General features: G+C 42.8%; 1 long non-coding RNA gene across 2 annotated transcripts in view; it reads right to left on the reverse strand.

Moving 5' to 3' along the window:
- Positions 1–3,629: 3,629 nt before the first annotated feature.
- LOC138249115 (uncharacterized) overlaps positions 3,630–23,272 on the reverse strand; it is a 39,427-nt gene continuing 19,784 nt past the window's right edge. For both annotated transcript variants that reach the window (XR_011194725.1, XR_011194726.1), the window contains 2 exons: positions 7,971–8,143; positions 3,630–4,115 (listed from right to left, as the gene is read on the reverse strand). This is a non-coding gene — a long non-coding RNA (uncharacterized lncRNA). The remainder of the gene's footprint in view (positions 4,116–7,970; positions 8,144–23,272) is intronic.

Below are 23,272 nucleotides of genomic sequence, written 5' to 3' on the forward strand. Positions count from 1 at the left end.
TCACTTGCAGACACCGCCACAGAATCCATCCACGTGTCCTCTGTGTCCTCTCCCACCCCGCCTGCCCCCCACCTCATAAGAGAAACAAATGCACGCACACAGACACCAAACAGCTATCCACCTCACATCAGCACACTGCCCAGGCACCTGCACCCAAGTCCAGCAGACATACACCTCCGCAACCACTCCCTCAACCTCCACTCCTATCCCTCCTTCCACATCCCACCCCAGCATCCCTAAGAAGCTTTTCCTTCAGCACTCACACCTGCATGCACTGCCTCAACAGTCACCACCACCATCACCACACCAAGCAGCACACACTCCTCACTTGCAGACACTGACACAGAATCCATCCACGTGTCCTCTGTGTCCTCTCCCACCCTGTCTGCCCACCACCTCATAAGAGACACAAACGCATGCACACAGACACCCAAAGCCATCCACCTCACATCAGCACACTGCCCATGCACCTGCACCCAAGTACAGCAGACATACACCTCCAACAACCACTCCCTCAACCTCCACTCCCATCCCTCCTTCCACATCCCACCCCAACATCCCTAAGAAGCTTTTCCTTGTGGAACTTGACCTCTTCCCTTCCCCTCCACCCCCCTGTCCTGCCTGTAAGAGCAGGGTTCCAATGACCCAAAGCAGCACCTCAGCCAAACAGTCCATGGAGACAGTGGATGCACCTCTTAGTTGTGGAGGCAAGAGAGGGAAGGATCCCACTCCACCACCCAAGAGAGGGACGGATCCCACTCCACCAGCCAGGAAAGGGAAGTATCCCACTCCAGCAGCCAGGAAAGGGAAGGATCCCACTCCACCAACTAAGAGGGGCAAAAGCCCCCCCCCCCACCCTCCAACAGCAGTGGTCAAGGTGCCTTCACCTCAGGCTGGGACACAGCAGCCTTCACCTCAGGCTAGGACACAGCAGCCTTCACCTCAAGCTGGGACACAGCAGCCCTCACCTCAGGCTGAGACACAGCAGCCCTCACCTCCAGCAGGGGCAAGTAGGCCACTCCCAGGGACAGTTGTACAAGGAGCCCCCTCCAGAACCAGTGGGCAAGTTCCTCACCTCAGAGGCTGTGACCTTGCACTCCCCAGCTAATTGTAATGGGCATGGAGCCCCCTCCAGAACCAGTGGGCAAGTCCCCTCCACCCACTGTCCCTTCCGTAAGAGCAGGGTCCCAATGACCCAAACCAGCACTTCAGCCAAACAGTCCATGGAGACAGTAGAGGCACCTCTTAGTCGTGGAGGCAAGAGAGGGAAGGATCCCACTCCACCACCCAAGAGAGGGAAGGATCCCACTCCACCAGCCAGGAAAGGGAAGGATCCCAATCCAGCAGCCATGAAAGGGAAGGATCCCACTCCACCAACTAAGAGGGCCAAAAGGCCCCCCCCCCCCCCCCCAACAGCAGTGGTCAAGGTGCCCTCACCGCAGGCTGGGACACAGCAGCCCTCACCTCAAGCTGGGACACAGCAGCCCTCACATCAGGCTGAGACACAGCAGCCCTCACCTCCAGCAGGGGCAAGTAGGCCACTCCCAGGGACTGTTGTACAAGGAGCCCCCTCCAGAACCAGTGGGCAAGTTCCTCACCTCAGAGACTGTGACCTTGCACTCCCCGGCATAGGAAAATGGGCATGGAGCCCCCTCCAGACACAGTGGGCAAGTCCCCCAACTCAGAGACTGTGACCTTGCACTCCCCAGCATAGGACAATTGGCATGGAGCCCCCTCCAGACCCAGTGGGCAAGTTCCCCACCTCAGAGGCTGTGACCTTGCACTCCCCAGCTAATTGTAATGGGCATGGAACCCCCTCCAGAACCAGTGGGCAAGTCCCCCACCTCAGAGATTGTGACCTTGCACTCCCCAGTTAATTGTAATGGGCATGAAGCCCCCTCCTGAACCAGTGAGCAAGTCCCCCAACTAAGCTGAGGTGCTCCCCACCCTCCTTCCCCCTGAGGTGCCTGGCCATTCCCACCATGATGCCCTTGCACAGTGTAGTGCGGATTAGGTCAGGGGAAGAGTTGGGGCTTGGACTGTGCCCTTTGGCCATGTGAGCCTTTTGTACTTTGGACTGGCCTTTGGCCCTTTCTGCACAGTCACTCCTGTGTATTTTGTCACATGGACAATATGATGGCTGTTTTCATCCAATTACACATTCTGTTCTGGAATGCTGTAGTCCTTGTATTGTAATGACGTGGTTCTGTGACATTGCTTTTCCTCTGCAGCTGGTTGTGTGTATGGCGTGTGTGTGAATGGTGTGTATTGTGCGTGTGTGTGTCACTCTATTTTTCCTACCTCCCTCCATTGTGTGCTAGGCAGCTGTACTCACCGCTGTTGTCTTCATCAGTGTTGGTGTTCCAGGTGGTGCATGGCGTAGAAAAGCATCAGGAAGACTTGAAGTTCTGGTTCCATGGCGGCCTTGTTCTTCCCTGTGTCTCCAAAGGTGAGTCTTTTGTCTTCTATGTTCTGTTTCTGCCAGGCTTTTGATTGGCGTTGATACTACCCTGGAAATCCTGGCAGTGTGCTATGTCATAATATGGTGGGTGGTACCTTGTCTTCCGCCTGGCTGTTGATGTCTACCGCCGTGGTCAGTGGTGTTAACACCCTGGTGGTTGGTGTGGTGCATTGGCTGTCTATGGGACTTATCACTGCCATGGTCATAATTTGATGATATTTACCGCCAGCCTATTGGCGGCATTACCGCCACTTTATCACTCACTGCCAATGTCATAATGACCTCCTTAATCTCTTCCAGCTCTCTTAAAAAAGCAGTGCAGGGCCTTCTCATAATCCGACTAGATTTTGGTAATATTTTATTAGGTTCTGTTCCCTAATTACAAGAGACCCCAATAAGAGTTGCCTTTCACTCGGCAGCCAGACTGGTTCACAATGCAAAAGAATTGACTGCATCACTCCAGTACTCTGATTCTTATTGACCTTTACTGGCTTCCCTTGCAAGATAGGATGTGCTTCAAACTGTCTCTGTTGACTCATAGTGGTACACTAAAACTGCCCTACATTTCTAGCAAAACATTTAACCATCTCAGGTGGATCCAGGGATCTGAGAAGTAAAGCTTCTTGGTTTCTCGAGGTTGTTAAATTAAAGCCTTCACCAGCAAGATAAACAATCATTCTCTGGAGCAGCCATTGCCGAACAGTACTCTCTACCTATAAACCTTAGAAAGCTTATGCTTCTCAATACTTTCAGGAGATAGACTAACACACATAATTTCAACAATTTCTGATCCATTGGTAGCATATACCATAGCACTGATACAACAATATAGATAATGAGACTTGATTATCTTTGGAAAATGAGCCAATTTACTTTGGACAAAACGTTTTGTGGGAAGATCTATATATTTTCTTGTAAATCCTTTCTTCCCTTCCCGATCTTGATGTATCTCTTGCACTAGTTTAAATGATTATATGTAAAGTGCCTGTATACCTCCCTGGTCTGGTTGGACTATACAAAAAAAATATTCAGAGACAACATTGCTATCCATATTATAGTTTTGTATCATCCGTCCAGAGTGTTACAAGAGACTCACTCATCGTACAACCATACATCTGCGTGCCAGCGTGGAAAAACAATGACAACCTCAGATTACATGTAGCTTGACTACCTGTTTATTTCACACACTAGGCCGAAGTGAGTTCGTTATTTTTTATTTATTACCATAGTGCATTGAAGCTGCACATTACACAAAGTAATTAAGTTGCAAATTGTGCAAAGGCATTACTTTTACCAATGCCATGTGGAGATCAGTACAGAATAAATTCTAGTTAAGAATTACACCTATGAGCCTTACAATAGGTCATGGGATCTAGTTAATTCAAGAGATTAAGAACTTTTCTAATACATTATTTTAGGACATTATAGATAATCAGTCTAAGTAAGGAAAGGCTGTTGTCTTTAAAAAGAACTCTCCACAATATTGAAAACAGACATGCCATGTGAAAGTATGTTTATAAGTGCCATTCTCTTGTCTAGAAAACCGTGGGATGTCCTTCCATTTTCTTTCTGTTGTTCTTGGCCCACTTACTTCGGTCATCTTAAAAGTAGGTGCAGGGTCTTGTAAGTATCACGTATTGTTTTGCAGATTATCCTGGATTAAAGAGAGGGACTTGTTTAATCGGATTGTTGTGATGTGGTCAAGTTTTTTGACTTACTCTATCGTTCTTGCAATTGTGTGACATCATAACTCTGATATTGTGACTTGAAAAGACCTGCTGGTAGAGTAATCATGAGTGGAACCAATAATAATTAGACCAGGTAGATGGTCTCCATCCTGTGGGATAGTTGGTTTTATTGTTCTAAAAAAATAAAAAATATATCTCGTAATACCCCAAATGCCTAATATGTGTTACATGTGATTTGCTATAGCAAAACTAGTGCTTGTCCGATGGTACTAGTTTAAGTGAAGCGCATACGGTCTTTATATTGCTCCTGACATTACTGAAAATGTGTTTGTTTGTGCCTGTTCGCAGAAAAATTATCTATTTATTCTCAGGGTTTGGATTTAACAAGAAGACTAACCTTGAGGCTCTACGTATTCTACGTATAGAATGTGCTGAGATCTGATATCAACCTGGCTCTTAAGTTTAGTAACGTTGTATCTGCATATTGGTGACTGGCTACATCATGTGCTTCTTCTAATAGAAGTTATAACAAATCCCTACTAAATTTGAAAATGTTACGGAGGTAAAGGTGATTTCACACTTCAAATGTTAGCTGGGGACATGAATTCTTCCATTTATACAAGAGGACAACTGCCGGCCATGTTTAGGCACATAAAGAAATGAAGGGCAAAAATGTTGTGATCAACAAGTCAAATATATTTTACAGTTCTAATAGGGCCACGAGTTATGCTAGTTAGGACGGAGGTCTTTAAATCGATAGATTTCAGTGTTTGCCTGCAAGTACTTCTGTACCGGTGAATCTAGTACCCACTCAGGCTAGTCATGGAATACTCTTGTAACAGAAATGCATTGTCGAGTCTTACGAGGAATTAATTTTCTGTGAGAGGACGTTTCCTAATGTATTTAGTATATATGGCGTCACCTGAGACGATGATGGGCTGTGGACTTTCAATGATTGTTGAAGAATGTCCTCAGTAATCAGCTTGCATTTTGAACATGTTCAATATGTTGGAAAGTTTCACTGTATGATGAGAGGAATTGATTTGTTTTATTGTAAATCATATTTACAGTTTTCATTTCAAAGAATCCTCCCATGGTTTTTGTTGTGTTTTGCATATTTCATGGATAGAATCATGGTTGGTTTGCGCACTTGTCTTAATGTTTCTATTTATGTTAGTGTCACTTTACAATATTGCTGTGATCATTTACTTTCATTTTGCTTTCGTTCATACTATGTGTCTACAATGGTTTTGATAAGTTTGTTTGTTGTGTCCTTGGCTCGATGAAACGTTGAAGACTTCCATCGAGGTGAAAAGATTTGACAATTCTTGAACATCTGTTATTTCTCTGGAGTTGCTGTTCATGCTTCCTGAAAAGAGAATTAACCAGAGGATGGTGGCATCCTCTTCATCTGTGAGGCCAGGGCAGTATTACAAAGCCTACTATGACTTCAATGAAGAAAATGCCAAATAAGCCTGCCACACTGTGGCTAGTTGAAAAGTGCTGCGCAAGTGTTTATTTCGATTCATGTCAGGGTTCAGCCCCTATGCTCCTCAGAAATCACACTTCAGTTTGCCAGATCTTAACACATCTGAATAATATATGTATTAAAACATATATGTACTAAAACACGAAAGCACACAGCTCTGCTGACAATCATCAGTCTATCACCTTCAAGGGGCAAACCTACTACATATGAACAAAAACTCTTCAACACCTACTCCCCAGACATATTTGGGTAGCAATGTGGGAACCTAGTGCACGCTCAATTTGCCATGACAGGCAAAAGAGAAAATAAAGAATCCAAGATACCATTTGAATGTAAGCATGCACAGAAAATGGCTGAGAGTAGCCAGCGCAAAGATGGTTGGGCCCCTGAGCTGTGGACACAAGAAAGATCAAGATGTTAAAGCGCCTTTGAAGACAATCATAGTAGTAGTAGTAGTCGTACATTTTAATGGGAGATTACTTAAGTACACAATAAAACACGTATAAAAAAAACACATAAAAGGATGTGTACAAGAGCTCTTAGTTACATATATGTAGCACCCTATAAGGTGTGGAGTAATATACAAAAAATAAATGGAATCATCGAGTCTCATCCCGCCACTGGGCGATTGGGCAAGAGTACCCCCAGTTTATCCATGAAGAAAAGGACTCGGAATATAATGCATATTGTAATGAATGAATAAGCCAATATTAGCTGCCACCAATAAGGTATAGGCCTCTTGTCAACCCCATCAGCACAAGGTATTAATACATAGGGGCTTGTCCTATGTTGTCATAAAATTCTGGGGTAAATAAAACGTGAAAGTGCAAGTGCATGCACGGATCTTCTCATCCATCTTTCAGCCTCCTGAGATGGACTAGAAAGAAATACATAAGTAATCTTTCCTATCTATCAGCTCATTTCCCTAAACTAAGGGCATTATCATATGCTAACCTCAAAGTTCGAGATCAAAAAAGTGAAAGTGCCTGAGCATAAGCACTTCTCTTTGTCTATCTTCCAGCTTCCTGAGTGGGCCAAGAAGTGCACAGCTAATGTAACCTATCTGTTAACTCATTAGCCTTAAATAAGGGGAAACTATGCCACAATCAGACAATTGTCATATTGCACAGTGACTTGAGAGATAAAAAGTGCATAAGTAATGATCCTATCTGTGAACTCATTAGCCTTTGATAAGGAGGCACTATGCCACAATCAGACAATTATCATATTGCACATCGACATGGAAATCTAGAAAATACATTAAAAATTACATGACATTGATTATTCTCCTCCTGAGAGTAAACAGGTAAGGTGCATACTAAGAAAGTAAAATCACCATATGTCGTTCTACCCATGTAAAATGAAGTCACAAATGCCCTGCCTTGGTATAACAGGGTTAGCCATGGTAACATGTCATAGTATAGGATTGCAGTTGGTTAAGCTGTTCTTTCCAGCCATCATTTCCTTCACCCGGGATGGACCATAAAGGAATACATAAATTGTTTATCCTGACTTTCAACTCATTTCCCATTTGGGGGAAGCTATACCACTATCAGACATTATCTTATAGTGCCTTGACATTGACGTAGGAGTCTAAGAAAAGAGTATTAGTGTAACAGAGCATGCCATTTTATATAGACCTCCTTAAATTATTAAGAACCACATTAAAATACATAGATGTTACCTATTGTCATTTAATTATCCTCTTAAGCAAGGTAAGTCAAAATATAGAAGAAAGGGCGAGGGATTTTAAAGGTTGAAACCCCGACACATGTCTGCAAAGCAAGAGTATTGAAAGCACAGGGACCAGTGCAATCCTGGGCAGGATATTAAATTAGCGTGGTGATAGCAACCACTTAAATAGTGACGTTTCTTTTTGTGTCAATCCACCCCTGTCAATATAGCAGTGTATGTCCATGTCTGCAGTGACATTAACTCTCTTACTACGAGAAAGGACCTGATGAACTCTAAAATTGACAAAAAGGGGATTTGCCTCTGCTGCAGAGCAACTCATAACAGGTATTGAAGATGGTATACAGGAAAGTCCTACACGTAGAAACAATTATTCTCTTTATCAGAGCTAATAATGAATATTTAAATTGTAGATACAGCATAATAATCTCTGCATCCTTGAGGTACTAGAAACAACAAACAGTGGTAAATCTGAAATATTTATGGAAAACCAGTTTTCAGCCATATTTGGCATTTTGCGGTTGAAGGAATGCACTGCTCACTTTACCGGCAGATGCTTGCCTGAAGCACCTGTGCTACCCATAATAAGTTTTGGGATAGAGATACTGTACTTTGTGTGGCATGAAAGAAAGCAACCTACCCCTCAATGGCAATTTCATCTTCATCTCCGCAAACTTTAACCTGGTGGTGCAGGAAGCCAGACATGAGTATAAACTAATCACGAAGAAACTCAAGCAGGTGGGCATTTTCTACATCATGTTATTTCCAGATAGTCTAAAACTGACCCTCTAGGGCACTCATGTGTTCTCCAACCTGCAGCAAAATATAAACAAACAAAAAAAGCATTTTTTGGAAGAAAGGCCTTCTTAAATGCAAACTGTCAGAGGATACTGCTGCAATGTCATGTCCATCATATCTCTTGGTATTGGATGACATTCTTGGCTACATCCCTCTCTGCCATCAGTGGACTCATTTCAACATGCTGCTTTCTTTTTCTTTTTCTAGATTACTGCAATTTAACATACAAATCCAGTATGGCTACCTAGGTCCCACCACTGATTGATGATGAAAGACTATGGGCCTGATTTATATTCTGCAATTCTTTGCAGGAGTGGCAGAGTAAATTATTCTCTTACCCTGATGGAGGTGTGGGCTGCCAAATTTAGAGATGTTTGCTAGCTCAGCGGACTTTTGCAGTAGCTGTCGTCAATGCATTGTAAGTGTGCTGTACAGCTCCATCAAAATACAGTGCCTCTCTTGCCATGGAAGTTTCCTCCCATTGCAAAGGGGGTATTAAGCACTTTTCAAAGCCCCTTGCCACCAGGTTTTTTTGTCCCTTACAGTCAGTCTTTCCCTGCACCTTATAGCCAGGTTTTCCTTGGGCATTGAAAATTGACCTTATGTCTGCCCAGCTAAGTCTGGTGGGTGGACATACAGTCAAACCTCAGACAACCCTTACACCATCAGAGGAGTTTGATGACAGTGGGGTTGGAGTGATCGCCACTGTCATCTAACCTATGGTCCACCTGATTCAAAATCGGTTATGGAACCAAAATGTTGTTGGGGAGGGTTTGAAATTGCAGTTGTTACACAGTTCCCTTTACGTCAGTATATAAAATCAGGCCCTATGTTCTTCATTGTGCCATACTTATACAGTTTATTTGCTTCAAGCTAGGTTGCCACAGCCCTTGAATAACTCACCGATTATGGAACTTCCTTGTGAATATTAATTGAGTTTAATCTCAACCACCAAATCACAAACCTCTTGAACACCTCTGCTCCTTGGCGCAGTGTATCAGGACACCTGTTGTGATCAGCCCCGCCGGGAACAACCCAATTGGTTAAGGCTCATTCATACATTTCTGAATTGTGGTTGTTTCTTGCAATAATGCTGATTTGGGTCAAAGGGGTGGCATCTTCCATATATTCTGACCAAGTTGGGGCATCAGAGTGTGGGGGTGGTTGGGTTCAAGTTTTTTTCTGATATCTGTAAAGTGCATACACTGCACATCAATAAAGCAGTGCAACACTATGTACTATGAATGCAACAATGGCTATTCTAGCACTGTGCCCTACCCTTATCCTGACACAACCATGTTAACTATCAGAAGCATGCAGGCTAGGGTAATTTGTTTCCTCAAGTGGAATGTCAAAGGAATAACAACACTCATAAGACTCTCAAGATACTTGATTATTTGGAAACAACACAGCATATAGATTGTTATAGTTTAGGATACTCACCTGTCCCAAATAGCAGAAGCCACAGTGTAGGGGCCACCTTCCATTGTGCATCACCATACTTCAAATATATATGTACAATGCTAATGTTAGTAAAGAGGTTGGACCCATTACATGTCATAAGAAAAATGTATGAATACTAGGGCGGATTTGCAGCAATTCAAGGTATCCTATATGGGAAACGATTCACACTTTTTAACGCTTACAGCCCCAATGTGGAGAATACAGTATTTTACAAAATGATCTGAAACAAGAAAATGTCCCCCATAGTTTGATATGTGGTGGAGACTTTAATGCTACTTTGAACCAATGTTAGATCACAATCTTAATTGTGCTCTGTGGGTGGTACTTCAACTACTTTCAAGGACATAATGTCAACACATAACCTCATAGACATCTGGAAAGATTGACATCCTGAGGTGCTGGAGTGATGATTCACTTCTTTGGTTCAGAGTTCATGGACTAGGTTGGATAGTAGGCTAACTTCCTGAGATATAAATGCCTGGGCAGATTGAGTACAACACATGGCCAAAACACTCTGACACTCTCCTGTCATGTTAAGTGTTGGGCTACCTAGTACAACTTACAGTGTGTTCACGTGGTGACTCCCACTTGATGTACTGACTGACAATGCCCTTGGCAATACAAACAAAGAAGAAATGACCACAAGAGCACAATCTGGGAGATATTTAAAAGGTAGTTGCGAGGTGACCCCATAGCAAAACAGAGTAACATTATTAAAACCCTTAAGTCGCATATGAATACATTGGAATGCAAAATCCATGAACTGGAAGTTAGCTACTTGACAAGTCCCATCCTCTCACTGCTTGGGGACCTCCGATCCAAAATAGAAGATTACAATACCATGATTTACAGGGGGATTAAACATCTGTGTGCAAAGAAGATTGCTTCTCATTTTAGGGAGGGCAGAGGCCAGGCAAGCATACTTAAAAACAAAAACAGCCCATTTTCCTTATCAGAACCTGGCTGCTTTAAAAACAAAAACATTAATTTTTTTAGTTTAGTAGAGAGCTTGCAGAGGTTCTATGGTCAACAGTCTAGTCCCAAACACATTAGTTATAACATTCAAAAGGGAAAGATGTCCCCATCCCCACTCCACTTCACACCAGGATTCACCAACAAAAAAATCATAAGAGAGCCAAAGTCAGCTCATAAATAATGCACACTAGAGATAAGCTAAACATATTGTATTCCACTACTCCGCTATTACCCTAATCCAACTCCAACATGTGAAAAGAAATCACTGGATATTCTACTCTCTGTAGGACTGACTATGGGCCTCATCATGAGGCTGGTGGTCTTGAGACCACCAGCCTTGTGGTGGTGGTACTGACCTCTGTCAGTTTGGTGGTCCGACCACCAAACAACTGCAGTCTCCACCAGGAATAATGTTCCTGATGGGCTGATGGCAGTCCAAGTCGGACTCAGCCAGGGCGGTGCTGAACTCAGCGCCGACATGCCGATTACAGCCTGGTTCTCTGCCAGCATTTTCATGGCGGTTTCACCACCATGAAAAGGCTGGGGGAGAACAGATGCAGGGGGCCACAGGGGGCCCCCTCCACTGCCCATGCACTTGGCATGGACAGTGCAGGGGTCACCCTCCTCAGTACCCTTGAAATGCTCACTGTCTGCTGTGCAGACAGTAAGCATTGCGAGGGTGCTGGTGCACTCTGTGGGTGGCAGCGTTGTCGCCAGCTCAATTACAAGCCAGCGACAATGCTGCTGCAACTTTCCCACTTGGATGATGGGTAGAAACCTTGGTTTCCACTTGTCAGCCCAGCAGGAAAGTCATAATGGGCCCAGCGGGGAGGTAGCCAGTATGGCAGTAACCTCCCCATTTGAAGTTCGGCGGACAGGTCATCCCGTCAGCCATGCTCATAATCAGGCCCTATGTTTAGTGAACTGTACCCGGAAGGCACACTTATGCCACTAGATTGCATATCAGATACAGAAGGCCAAAATGTGCTTCTGACTTTTCTTTATCACTGCCTATGCTCACCATGTAAAACAGCCTTCTTCATTTTCACATGCGAACCCCCGGAACTCAAGACGTTATCATTACTACATGGCGGTAAAACCACAAAATGTCTTATCACATGTTTGTATAATTCCATTAAGTGTGAAGCCCCGGCAGCCAGATCATTGCAATATAAATAGAATAGTGAGTTGCAATGTCAGCTAACATGGCCAGGCTTGTGCGTAAACTGTAGATCTATCACTGTGAGGAAAGTGGTTTATTATATGGATGGTTTTGAGACCTCACTGTGTAATAAACTCACTACCAGTACTGGGTTTAATCAGAGTCATTTGAAAAACCTTACTTTAACCCTGAATAGCTGTGACTGAGCAGTCAGGTTTTATCAAAGTAACAATGCTAAAGTGATAAAAAGTTCAAAACATTTGTAGAAGTAAGAAACAGGATACACTAAAAAACCGATACCAATTTTTGAAAATAAAATGTATTTTTGTCTTTAATTAGACACCTCAGTGACTAAAATCCACTGAAGACGTCCAGATCTATGAATTATCAAAGGAACAATAAATCACAGAGTTTCACTCCGCGCAATAAATCATTGTAATGGATCACACTTGTGGTAAACTTTGCAAACTTTGGAAGACTTTTATAAAGTTATCAACTACTACTCTGGCCTAATTTGGGTGACCAACTCTAATAGGAAGCAAGTCATAGGGACCAAAGACGCTCAGCTGAACAGGTACATCATAGTCAAAGCAGTCTCCAATGCAGTTCCAAGATTTCTGGGCAAACTGCCATAGAGGGATACAGGATGGTGAAGATGCCGAAAGATGCTAATCCAGTGACAGGGTCTTCCTGGGGCTACTCCTCGGTCCACAAACACAGTGAGGCAACACTGTTCCACTTGACTTTGGTTACAGCAAAACCAGTTGTTTCTTTAATTGGCAATAACTATCCTGCTGGGTGACCAAACACCACCCCAACAACTCTCTTGACTACAGCAGACTCAGGTTTAACTTTTGAGGGTTGAGGCTCAGTTTCCCAGGCTGCACCTTGATGATCAACGGCAATCAGGCACAATAGACTACCAACTCAGCAAAGCAGGCTTCTTTAGCTTATGTGGCTGTGTAGTTGTAATGAGAAATCAGTTAAAAAACTCTTGGAGTCATTTCTTTTGTCTGAGGCTTGAGATGAGTTTTCCTCAAGCAGAAGACTACAAGCACAGTGTCCTCTTTGCTAACCCAAGGAGCAGTAGGTACTGTCTAGGCTAGGTGAATCCTCTCTCTGCTAGCTCTAGGGAACAGCAGGGTAGTCCTTCTTCACATTCCACTCTTCATTACCGATGTGATCTGAGGTCTGGGTGCCAGGGGTTCCACTTTTCTGCCCAGTCTGTGCCCTCGGGGAATGTGTCAACTGCTACCAGTGAGATTTCTGGTCACCTCCTGGATAGTGATGACTTCTTGTGAAGTGCAGCAATTTGCTAGCTCAGAGTGCATTATAGTGCCAACTCCCAACATGGCACAACCGTTCATTTGGTGTTTAGAGCACCCTAACCCACCCGAGAGGTGTGGATATCTGGGGGCTACAAACTCAAGTAAAATATGATTTGCCAATGGCATTCTCCTCTCTGTTCTTGATGCCAACTTGTCTGCAAAAAAGAAGGAAAAGTCCCTCTTGTGTCTGACCACTATTTGCCCTTCAAAGGCAGGTTCCCCTTTGAAAGTCTTGTTTTGTGCTCATACTTTATTTGGCCTTCTGCCAGGAAGAGGTTACATCCCTCCTAGTGGCAGGCCCTTTGTTTTCCTTCCTGAGAGTTGTTCACACCTCTGGCCTGAAAAGGATGTTTTGGGGTTTGCCATCAATGGTGGACTGGGAGTCGTACTTTGCTTTGCTACACTCATGGTGGCACAATGGTTGCTACAGTCCATGAGAGACTCTTTAACTTACAGGCCCTAGGTACCCCTGGTACTATATACTAGACACTGACAAGTAAGATAATTTATGATAGTTGTGGGTGATGCAATCCATCAGGTATCTTTTACAAAGTGAAAGAAATGGCACTGAAGCCTGTTTAGCAGGATTAAGTGCAGTTTCAGAGTTGAAAGACCAGAAATATCAGTTCAAAACTTTGGGTCTGATCATGCAAAAAGAGCCATTTCCTAACAATTATCTAGCAGTAGATTAGGATTATACTTTTTAAATTCCTCCACAGAATGTATCACACTCCTCTTAGATTAATGGAAAGTGACCTCGGGCTGACTTTCTGCTCTGTGTCTAGGTCTGTAGATGCCTACTTGCAACACTTAGGAGAGACAACAACAGCAATGTAAAAAATCTTTTCTCGTCTAATTGTGCTTGACATCTGTTTGTTTGGTCTTGTCAGCAGTATACTGTTTCATCTTTAAAGATTCAAAGCATTGACACTACTGGTAGCAAAAGAGACAGGTGGCACAAGACAGGGAAATGGCACTTCTGTTACTAAAAATAACTATTTTGAAGATCTAGTGTATTGTAATGGCCAACTTGAACTATATCCGGAGTTTCTTCCCCCTGACTCCTGCCCACAAGATATTTGTTGGCTCTTATGAAACTATTTGCTTGCTTCCACTAATAGATCAACTGCTAAGAACGTTCAACTATATTAGATAAGTCAGTATTTCACATTGACTGTTACTGAAATCTCTATTGAGTGCTTCTGTCCCAGATGTAATAACTAATTCCAGGTCACCATTGTAAGGGATGGTATTAGTGTGATTTACTGATTGATTGCCCATTGTTGATTTAACAGTATTTATCAGGGTACGGGTGGATTGCTGAGCCGTGACTTGCTAAAGGGTTCCATGCATTTTGACTTAAATCATCCAAAGTTTAATTGTGAAGTGCCCTCAGGTGCGCAACCTCCTGTTGCTTAGAAGCAGAATTTTCTTTGATCCTTGGTGGGAGTAATGGTGTCACCCTTACATAGAGAAGGAGTTGAAAAGAGTCGATCACATTTTGCTGTTATGTGGTCAAATTAAATTTGGGATAGCTTCTGACAGAAGTCCAAATCCCAGGAATGGGAACTTGCCAATTGGATGCAAACGTTGTGAGGAAAAATAATTGCAGGTTTTTTTATATTCACTTATGGATCATCCCTAAGTATAGAAAATGTTTAACCCTTTGAATTTCTGCATTTGACATATTCTTAGCAGAGTACTGAAAGTAACTAAAGAGGAAAAAGAATACATTCACATTGCTACATTGACTGATCCCTTTCCATCCGAGAAAGGCCTGTGGATAGATTTTATCAAAAATTAAGATTTTGTTATTTTGTTAGATGCTGCTCTGAGGGCCAGAGGAGCTAGCATCTTAAAGATTCACAACCTCAGAAGGGTCCAAGAGCTACCAGTAAAGCCTGCTCATCCTCTTTGAACATTTCTTCTGTGGCGTGATGGTGCAAAACATCATGTAGTGATAACAGCTGCAACAAGTGGCCAGCTACAGCTGGACACTGATATTGCTCATGGAACACAGTGATAGTTCCCGTTTAGACTTTTCCATTTCATGCATTTTGTCCTTCTAGACTCTACTATTTCCATTCCTTCCCTTACTCAGACTTTTTTATTTTTCTTCATAGAAAGTGTGACGTTTTAACCATGTGTAGAAATGTTATAAATGTCTGCATCACACACACCTGCCTTAACTTTCTGATAATCAAACTAATGCATTTATCTCCTTGATTGTTTTGTCTTATTGCTGGTTTAGTGCCTGGCAGTTCCATCGTTGTTTTCAAAATATAGAATAAGATGGATAATCAGATACTGTAAAAACCCAGGTATTAGAACATATTTCAGAGATAAACTTCACTCAGGAGCTATTGAGACAGAGATAACACCAGTTTGCAGCATCAACTGTGTGTTAAGTCAATGTCAAACTAATAATAATGATAACATTTTACTTCCTGTTTTCATTTTCCATTACATGTTTAGGTGCATTATTTTTCATATTCTGTGGTTACCATTCATATTTTCTGCACTAGGAATTTAAATTAAGCACTTTACAATACATATGCTGCCTGGTAGTGCCCTCTTTTAGTGAAAGAGATTTGGAATCCAATGTCTCCCTGAACTCATCTTGTGCAACTGATCATTACCAGGTAACCAGGAAACACTTCTTCACAGCATTGCTCAGTGGGTTGTGTATGGAGTGCAGTCCAACTGGATTTCTCATTCATACTGGCACATTGATTAAGTCCTTGTGTCAGATGTTTAGAAATCCAACCCCTTTAACAAGTTTAAAGTGTGCTTAATTTGTGAAAATCGTAAGTGCCGGGGCCTTCGTCAGGAGCTCATTATGGCTTGCACCACCCATTGCCCCTGCCAGCGCTGCCAATGACGGTACCAAATCCTACAAGTTTACAAATCTAGGCCCCGAAAGCTATAATTATGTCTGGGTGGCAGGTATAATTCATTTTTAATGTAAATTTAATTAATAAACGACTATTTATGTGCTCAGTTTTAAATGACAGACAATGCCACCATGTGGTAGACTGTCAAATGTGCAGGTGTTGACAGTTAAGCACTGGTGCTGAGCACCAGAAACCACAGATTCAAATTAAGCATTACCTTTGTTACTGGGGAAATATTCCCTGAAAAAGTTTCATTTGGTGCCCATGGCTGGGCTCTGATTATCTGGTTCTTTGAGTAGTTTTTAATGACACAGTGAAAAAAAAACAATCACTGCAATATCACAAAGATGTTAGCTGTAATATAGGTTACCTCATCATATTGGGAGCACCTGTTTAATAAAGGGTTTGTCCAGCTGACTTTAAAAAGTTACTACTCATTCTGTGATTTCTAAATTTTGAATCTTATATTTAGAGAATCTATTTTCTAAAAATAGTGCCATGATCCGTTTACTAAAAATGGTGCAACAACCTACTTTGAAAGGTATAAATTACAGGGCACAATTATAAAATGTCTTTTGAACAGAGGCATTCCTGGGACAGGGGTGAAGTGACATTTGTTTAAAGTGCATATGCCATATATCCCTTTGAAGTTTTTACTCAAAGAAAGCAATTTGAACATTTAGATCAATACACTAGGAACTTTCATACATTCAAAATGCAACTGTACCAACAAATTATGAGGTTTACTGTGACATGGAAGATTTTTTGATTTACAACAAACTAATTTCCAGAGAATTAGGAGTGAACATTTAAAAAATCTTAACATTCAGAAACACAGTTACAGAAACATTTGTAAACTTTATATCTCACAAAGATTTTGTCACTGGAGCTCTGGGCCAAGTTGGGAACCCAATTTAAAATATAGAGGCCTGAGTGGCTTCATCATAATTCTCTCTTACTCAGAATATTTTGCCATGTGATTCAAGTTTGCATTGGAACTACTGCTAACCAGATGTATTGGGGCATCTGAAATATGTCTTTGCTTCAGTGTCCACAGTTGACCAACTGAAGATTTCAGCCTCCAAAAGTCAGTCTGTATACTTTGGAACTAGCATTATTGAAGGCCATACCATCCACATTTATGTTTACCTTGGGGTCCCTAACGTGTTGACTGGAGAGGATGCCCTTGGTTCTGGTTCACCCTACATAGTTACACTGGATTTTCACTTGTCCATTCTTTGGATCTTTTTTAGGGTCAGGCCTGTGAGTCAATCCCCTAGCACATGGGTCTTGCTTACAAGACTCTTGTGTACAGTAAAGGGCTTGGAGCCCTCCTGTTGCTTAGCATGTGTTGGCTTGCATAGCACTCTTCTTTACAGCCTTGTAATTCATCCGCTTCAGGCCTTGCATCATTTATGTTCCTCTCTGTGGTGTAGGATCAAGCACTGATTGATTCAATGTAACCAGTGTCTCCGTCTGCTGTTCCCTACGTGATTGAAGTACTATTGTGTTAAATAGAAGGCTTGTGACTGTCAAAAACATGCCCAGCAGGACAAACAAAATTGCAAAGTTTTATTTTTTCATAGCTAAGTTTCTTTTATTTTGCCAAGTCATCTTTTCTCACTATGCAGTCATGTTTTATTTTTTATTTTTTTTGCTTGTGGGCACTGTTTTCAAAAGATGACAATTATCTTGTTCTAAATAGTGCAAAACAACATTGTTTGTTTAATATGTGTAATTTCTGAAATAATGCTTTAAACATAATCATATAGTACAACCCAATCCACCCCACTACAATCTGTGCCACTACAATCCACCCCACCTCACTCCACACCAAGCCAATCCACTCCAGCCCACCCCACTCAAAACCAATCCTCCCAACCGACACCAATCTAATCTGCCCCACTCCAGTTTGCCCCACTCCAATCAAAAACAATCTAAACCACTTCAAAACAATCTGCCCCACTCCAAAACAATTTGCTCCTTTTCAATCCAAAACAATGTGCCCCACTCCCTTCTACCTCACAACAATCTGCCCCACTCCAATCCAAAACAATCTGCCTGCTCCAATCTGTCCAATCCATTGCAATCTGCTGCACTCCATTCTGCCCCACTCCAATCCAAAAAACACTGCCCCACTCCAGTTCAAAACAATCTGCCCCACTACAATCTGCCCAACTACAATCCAAAAACATCTGTCCCACTCGAATGCGTCACATAGCAATCCAAAAATATATCTGACTCCAATATGTCCCAACCCATCCAAAACAAGCTGCCCTGCTCCAATCTGCCCCACCCCAATCCAAAACAATCTGCCCCACCCCAGTCTGCCAAACTCCAATCTAAAACACCACACTCAAATCCACCTCACCCTAAGCCAATCCACCCCACTCATTCCCAATTTATCACACTCCAATCCACCCCATTCACATTCAATCCACACCACACCAGCCCAATCCATTACAATCCATCCTAATACAGTCTGCCCCACTCCAATCCAAAATGATCTGCTGCATTCCAACCTGCCCCACTGGAACTTCAAAAAATCTGCCCTACTCCAATTCACCTCACTTCAACCAATCTACTCCACTCTATCCCAATTCAACCCACTCTAATCCACCCCACTACAATCCAGTCCACCCGACACCAATCCAATCCACCTTAAACCATCACACTACAATCTACCCCACTCCAATACAATGCCCCGCACACCAAGCCAATACAACTCATCCAAATCTAATCCACCCCATTCCAGGGGCTTTTGTTCCCATGAAGACCAGTTTGGCTTCTCTTCCCCCACCCTGCTCTACCATCTGCTGCAGCAATTCTCTGCCCACCAGATGCTTCCTTTGTCTCAGCCCAGGCCACTTCACACTTCATTAAGGTAGCATGGCTCAGGGTGCCAGTGACTGACCAAACAGGTATGGGCACTTTAAGGCTGAATGTGTCCTAAATGTATTCCCCTGTGCTTGTTATACTACATTCAACATTGGCAAGTTGTTGGAGTTACTATAACATTTAATTTGATACTAAATGTGCTATATTTAGCTCATCTCTATTGGAAATAAGACTTTATTGTTTTAAAATAAAGTGTCCCAATGTTAGCCTCTGGAGCCCATTGACTACAATGGGGACAACAAATTTGACTGTTTTTCCCTCACTAGGCCTTATAAAACATATTTCATAAAGTGCCAGCTTATGTTTACACTGCACCCAACTCTTGGGGCACCTAAAGCAGACCTTAGGGGTCACATATTTGCAAAATGAGTTAGTTTGAGACTTTGGAAGTACTTTTAATTCCAAAGTTGAATTTGGGGTTAATTTTAATTTAAACGCAGCCAGCAAGGCAAGTTTGCCTTTGCAGTGTAACACCAGGGACCACAGCATTGCACCCAGGGGTGCCCTACCTACCCTGAAGTCCCTAAACCTACATGCCCTACCATATACTAGGGACTTATAGGTAGGTAGTTTGTCAGAGCCAATTATAATTACGCCTACTTTGCACGTACCATTTTACCCAGAGTATTGGTCCTGGAAATGGTTAGCAGGGCACAGTCAGAGTCAGAAAACACCAGTATCAGCTAAAGATGGGTGCAAAAAGTGAGGGGGGCTTCTTCAATCTGTCTGGTTTTTCCACAACAAGGATTCCCAATGTATGTTTTTCAAGTGAGATTGTTTTGGCTATTTGGGAGGTCAGTCACACTTTATGTTAGATTTGGCATCATTAGCAAGATTTACTTTAACTTGTTGCCCTCAGATCAGACCTGTTTTTTTCTGACTTCATTTTTGCTGGCCTTAGGATTCGGCACACTTTACCACTGCTATCCAGTGCTAACATGCTTGTGCTCTTTCCCTGAAGCATGGTAACATTGACATATACCCAATTGTCATATTTATTTTACTCATAGGTCCCTTGTAAAGTGCACTACATGTGCCCAGGGCCTATAAATGCTTCAGGTACACCGAGTGCCCTGATTAGACTAGCCCTTTAACCCCTTCGCTGCCAGGCCTTTTCCCTCTCCTGTGCTGAGCCTTTTTTTGGCTATTTGGGGCAGTTTGCGCTTAGGCCCTCATAACTTTTTGTTCACATACGCTACCCACGTCAAATTTGCGTCCTTTTTTTCCAACACCCTAGGGATTCCAGAGGTACCCAGACTTTGTGGGTTTCCCAGAAGGAGGCCAAGAAATTAGCCAAAATACAGTGAAAATTTAGTTTTTTTCAAAAAAATGGGAAAAAGGGGCTGCAGAAGAAGGCTTGTGTTTTTTTCCCTGAAAATGGCATCAACAAAGGGTTTGTGGTGATAACATCACCAGCTTCCCAGCTTTCAGGAACAGGCAGACTTGAATCAGAAAACCCAATTTTTTAACACAATTTGGGCATTTTACTGGGACATACCCCAATTTTACAATTTTTTGTGCTTTCAGCCTCCTTCCAGTCAGTGTCAGAAATGGGCATGAAACCAACGCTGTATCCCAGAAAGCTAAACATTTCTGAAAAGTAGACAAAATTCTGAATTCAGCAAGGGGTAATTTGTGTAGATCCTACAAGGGTTTCCTACAGAAAATAACAACTGAAAAAGAAAAATATTGAAATTGAGGTAAAAAAACATAAATTTTTCTCTACGTTTTACTCTGTAACTTTTTCCTGCAATGTCAAATTTTCGAAAGCAATATACCGTTACGTCTGCTGGACTCCTCTGGTTGTGGGGATATATAGGGTTTGTAGGTTCATCATGAACCCTAGGTACCCAGAGCCAATAAATGAGCTGCACCCTGCAGTGCGTTTTCATTCATTTCATTCATTCATTTCCTGAAATATAAAGAGTGAAAAATAGCTTTCAAGAAAACCTTTGTATTTCCAAAAAGGGCACAAGATAAGGTGTTGAGGAGCAGTGGTTATTTACACATCTCTGAATTCCGGGGTGACCATACTACCATGTGTTTTACAGGGCATTTCTCAAATAGATGTCTTTTTTACACACTCTCTTATATTTGGAAGGAAAAAATGTAGAGAAAGACAAGGGGCAATAACACTTGTTTTGCTAATCTATGTTCCCCCATGTCTCCCGATAAAAATGATACCTCACTTGTGTGGGTAGGCCTAGCGCCCGCGACAGGAAACGCCCCAAAACGCAACGTCGACACATCACATTTTTTGACAGAAATCAAGGGTGTTTTTTGCAAAGTGCCAACTGTAGATTTTGCCCTCTAGCTCAGCCGGCACCTAGGGAAACCTACCAAACCTGTGCATTTTTTAAAAATAGAGACCTAGGGGAATCCAAGATGGGGTGACTTGTGGGGCTCGGACCAGGTGCTGTTACCCAGAATCCTTTGCAAACCTCAAACTTTGGCTGAAAAAAACACATTTTCCTCAAATTTTGGTGACAGAAAGTTCTGGAATCAGAGAGGAGCCACAAATTTCCTTCCACCCAGCGTTCCCTCAAGTCTCCAGATAAAAAATGATACCTCACTTGTGTGGGTAGGCATAGCGCCCGCGACAGGAAATGCCCCAAAACACAACGTGGACACATCACATTTTTTGAAAGAAAACAGAGGTGTTTTTTGCAAAGTGCCTACCTGTAGATTTTGGCCTCTAGCTCAGCCGGCACCTAGGGAAACCTACCAAACCTGTGCATTTATGAAAACTAGAGACCTAGGGGAATCCAAGATGGGTTGACTTGTGGGGCTCTGACCAGGTTCTGTTACACAGAATCTTTTGCAAACCTCAAAATTTGGCTAAAAAAACACATTTTCCTCACATTTCGGTGACAGATAGTTCTGGAATCAGAGAGGAGCCACAAATTTCCTTCCACCCACGTTCCCTCAAGTCTCCTCATAAAAATGATACCTCACTTGTGTGGGTAGGCCTAGCGCCCGTGACAGGAAATGCCCCAAAACTCAACGTGGACACATCACATTTTTTTAAAGAAAACAGAGGTGTTTTTTGCAAAGTGCCTACCTGTAAGTTTTGGCCTCTAGCTCAGCCGGCACCTAGGGAAACCTACCAAATCTGTGCATTTTTTAAAACTGGAGACCTAGGGGAATCCAAGATGGGGTGACTTGTTGGGCTCTGACCAGGTTCTGTTACCCAGAATCCTTTGCAAACCTCACAATTTGGCTAAAAAAACACATTTTGGTGACAGAAAGTTCTGGAATCAGAGAGGAGCCACAAATTTCGTTCCACCCAGCGTTCCCCCAAGTCTCCAGATAAAAAACGATACCTCACTTGTGTGGGTAGGCATAGCGCCCGCGACAGGAAATGCCCCAGAACACAACGTGGACACATCAAATTTTTTTAAAGAAAACAGAGGTGTTTTTTGCAAAGTGCCTACCTGTAGATTTTGGCCTCTAGCTCAGCCGGCACCTAGGGAAACCTACCAAACCTGTGCATTTATGAAAACTAGAGACCAAGGGAAATCCAAGATGCGGTGACTTGTGGGGCTCTGACCAGGTTCTGTTACCCAGAATCCTTTGCAAACCTCAAAATTTGGCTAAAAAAACACGTTTTCCTCACATTTTGGTGACAGATAGTTCTGGAATCAGAGAGGAGCCACAAATTTCCTTCCACCCAGCATTCCCCCAAGTCTCCTGATAAAAATGATACCTCACTTGTGTGGGTAGGCATAGCGCCCGTGACAGGAAATGCCCCAAAACACAACGTGGACACATCACATTTTTTGAAAGAAAACAGAGGTGTTTTTTGCAAAGTGCCTACCTGTCGATTTTTGCTTCTAGCTCAGCCGGCACTTAGGGAAACCTACCAAACCTGTGCAATTTTTTAAAACTAGAGACCTAGGGGAATCCAAGATGGGGTGACTTCTTGGGCTCTGACCAGGTTCTGTTACCCAGAATCTTTAGCAAACCTCAAAATTTGGCTAAAAAAACAAATTTTCCTCACATTTTGGTGACAGAAAGTTCTGGAATCAGAGAGGAGCCACAAATTTCCTTCTACCCAGCGTTCCCCCAAATCTCCCAATAAAAATGATACCTCACTTGTGTGGGTAGGCCTAGCGCCCGTGACAGGAAATGCCCCAAAAGGCAACGTGGACACATCACATTTTTTTAAAGAAAACAGAGGTGTTTTTTTGCAAAGTGCCTATCTGTAGATTTTGGCCTCTAGCTCAGCCGGCACCTAAGGAAACCTACCACACCTGTGCATTTCTGAAAACTAGAGACCTAGGGGAATCCAAGATGGGGTGACTTGTGGGGCTCTGACCAGGTTCTGTTACCCAGAATCCTTTGCAAACCTCAAAATTTGGCTAAAAAAAACACGTTTTCCTCACATTTTGGTGACAGATAGTTCTGGAATCTGAGAGGAGCC

The sequence above is a fragment of the Pleurodeles waltl genome, chromosome 8, assembly GCF_031143425.1.
Source record: "Pleurodeles waltl isolate 20211129_DDA chromosome 8, aPleWal1.hap1.20221129, whole genome shotgun sequence".
Taxonomy (NCBI): domain Eukaryota; kingdom Metazoa; phylum Chordata; class Amphibia; order Caudata; family Salamandridae; genus Pleurodeles; species Pleurodeles waltl.